Source organism: Fukomys damarensis, unplaced genomic scaffold (assembly GCF_012274545.1).
Source record: "Fukomys damarensis isolate Sample0158 unplaced genomic scaffold, DMR_v1.0_HiC HiC_scaffold_35, whole genome shotgun sequence".
Lineage (NCBI taxonomy): Eukaryota > Metazoa > Chordata > Mammalia > Rodentia > Bathyergidae > Fukomys > Fukomys damarensis.
The window spans coordinates 38,827,566-38,830,515 of NW_022900947.1; positions in this window are offsets into that span (position 1 = coordinate 38,827,566).

Genomic DNA, 2,950 nt, shown 5'->3' on the forward strand with positions numbered 1-2,950 from the left:
AAGTCTAGAAATCTTTTGGCAGATTTTTTTTTGGGGTCCTATATGTAGAGTATCATATCATCAGCAAATAATGACAGTTTAACTTCTTCCTTTTCCATCTTTATTCCTCTTATTTCTTTCTCTTGTGTAATTGCCGTGGCTAATGTTTACAGAACTATATTGAACAGGAGTGGTGAGAGTGGACATCTTTGTCTCGTTCCTGATTTTAGCATGAAGGTTTTCAGTTTTTGAGCATTTAGTATGATTTTAACTGTTGTTGTTGTTTTTTAGATAGCCTTTATCAAGTTGAGATAAAGACTACCTATTCCAATTTTCTATAGAGTTTTTATCATGAAGAGGTGTTGGATTTTGTTAAATGCTGTTTCTGCATCTATTGAGATGATCATATGGTTTTTGTCCCTGACTATATTAATACAATGTATTACATCTATTGATTTATGTATATTGAACCATCCTTGCATTCCTGGGATAAAACTAACTTGCAGTTTGGTGTGCAATTTTCTTGATGACCCTTTGTATTGTTTGCCACTATCTTATTGAGGATTTTTGTATTTATGTTCATTAGGGAGTTTGGCCTATAGTTCTCTTTTTTGGTTGGGTCTTTCCCTGCTTTTGGAATCAAAGTAACACTTGCTTCCAGGGATGAATTTAGAAGTATTGATTCTCTTTCAAATTCATTGAAGAGTTTAAAGAGTAGTGAAAATAGATCTTATCTAAATGTCTTGTAGAATTCCGCAATGAATCCATCAGGACCTGGGATTTTCCTTGTTGGTACATTGGAAAATTGCATTTTCAATTTCACTGATTGTAATTGGGATGTTTAGAATTCAACTAAACTGTTCAGCTAAACTTGTTCAACTTAGGTAATTCATACATAACTAGAAATCTGTCCATTTCTTCTGTGTTTTCTATTTTATTAGAGTATAGGTTTTTGAAGTAGGTAATGCTGATGTTCTGGCTTTCTGCTGGATCTGTTATGACTTCATCTTTTTGTTCCTAATTGCATGAATATGAGCCTTTTCTTTCCTTTTTTTTGATAAGGTTGTCTAAGGATTTATTTATTTTATTTATTCTTTCAAAAAACACCTCTTTTATTGGTTAACTTTTTTTTTCTATCATTCTCCTAGTCTCCATTGCATTTATTTCTGGTCTGACCTTTGTGATTTCCTCCTTTGTATGAGCTTTGGATTTGTCTTGCTCTTCTTTTTCTGTGAGCTTAAGTTTCACCATTAGGTTCTCTGTTTTGAGTAAACACATTTACTGCTATGAATTTCCCTCATAGAACAGCTTTCACTGTGTACCTTATATTCTTGTATGTTGTATTGGCATTATCATTCAATTGTAGAAACTGTATAATTTCTTTAATTTCCTCTGTGACCCATTGGTTGCTCAGAAGGGTGTTATTCAATTTCCATGTATTTGTGGAGTTCTTCCAATCTGTTCCACTGATCCTCAGATCTGTTTCTTTGCCAGTACCATGCTATTTTTATCACAGTGGCTTTGTAGTATAGTTTCAAATTGGGAATTGGTATACCCGCTACCATGTCTCTGTTGCTTAGGATGGCTTTTGCTATTCTAGGTCTCTTATGGTGCCAAATGAATTTTTGGATTCATTTTTCTAGTTCTGTGAAATATAGTGTTGGAATTTCAATTGGCACTGCATTGAATCTGTATAGCAGTTTTGGTAGTATGGCCATTTTCACTATGTTGACTCTTCCTACTCAGGAGCAGGGCATATCTTTCCATTTTCTTATATCCTCTTTGATCTCTCTTTTCAGAGTGCTGTAGTTTTGAGTGTAGAGGTCTTTTGCTTCTTTTGTTAGATTGATTCCTAGATACTTCATTGTTTTGGATGCTATTGTGAAAGGATTTGTTCCCTACTTTCTCTCTCAGTGAGTCTGTTATTTGTGTATAAGAAGGGTATTGATTTTTGGGTGTTGATCTTGTATTCAGCTACTCTGCTAAAAGTGTCAATTAAGTCTAGAAGTCTTTTGGTGGAGTACAAAATCAGAATATACATTCTTTTCAGCTGCACATGAGTCATTCTCCAAGATAGACAATATACTAGCTCACAGAGCAGGTCTGAATAAATGCAAAAGAATCAAAGTTATCCCCTGTATATTATCAGATCACAGTGCAATCAAGCTAGAGATCAATAGCATAAGAAACCATAGGAACTTCACAAACACATGGAAATTGAACAACACTCTCCTGAACAATCAATGGATTACAGAGGAAATTAAAGAAGAAATCAGACAGTTTTTACAAATAAATGAAAATGCCAAAACAATATAAAGGAATCTATGGGATACAATGAAAGCAATTCTACATGGAAAATTCATAGTACTGAATGCCCACACTAGGAAAACAGATTGAGCTCAAATAAACAACCTAATGATGAATCTTAGACTACTAGAAAAACAAGAGCAAGGAAAACCCAAAGCTTGAACAAGAGAGGAAATTAGAAATATTAGAGAGAAGTCAATGCAATGGAAACAAAGAAAATGATACAAAAAATAAATGAATCAAAGAGTTTTTGAAAGAATAAATAAAAGCAATAAACACTTAGCAAACCTTATCAAAAAAGGAAAGAAAAGGCTCAGATCCATGCAATCAGGAATGAAAAAGGTGAAGTCACAACAGATCCAACAGAAATCCAGAGGATCATTAATAACCTACTTTGAGAACCTGTACTCTAATAAAATGGAAAACACAGAAGAAATGGACAGATTTTTAGATACTTATGAATTACCAAAGTTGAACAAAGAAAATAAAAACATTTTAAACACCCCAATTACAATCAGTGAAATTGAAAATGTAATTAAAATTTTATCAACAAAGAAAAGCCCAGGTCCTGATGGATTCAATGCTGAATTTTACAAGACATTTAGAGAAGAACTACTGCCTTTACTTTTCAAACTTTTCAATGAAATTGAAAGGGAAGCAATAC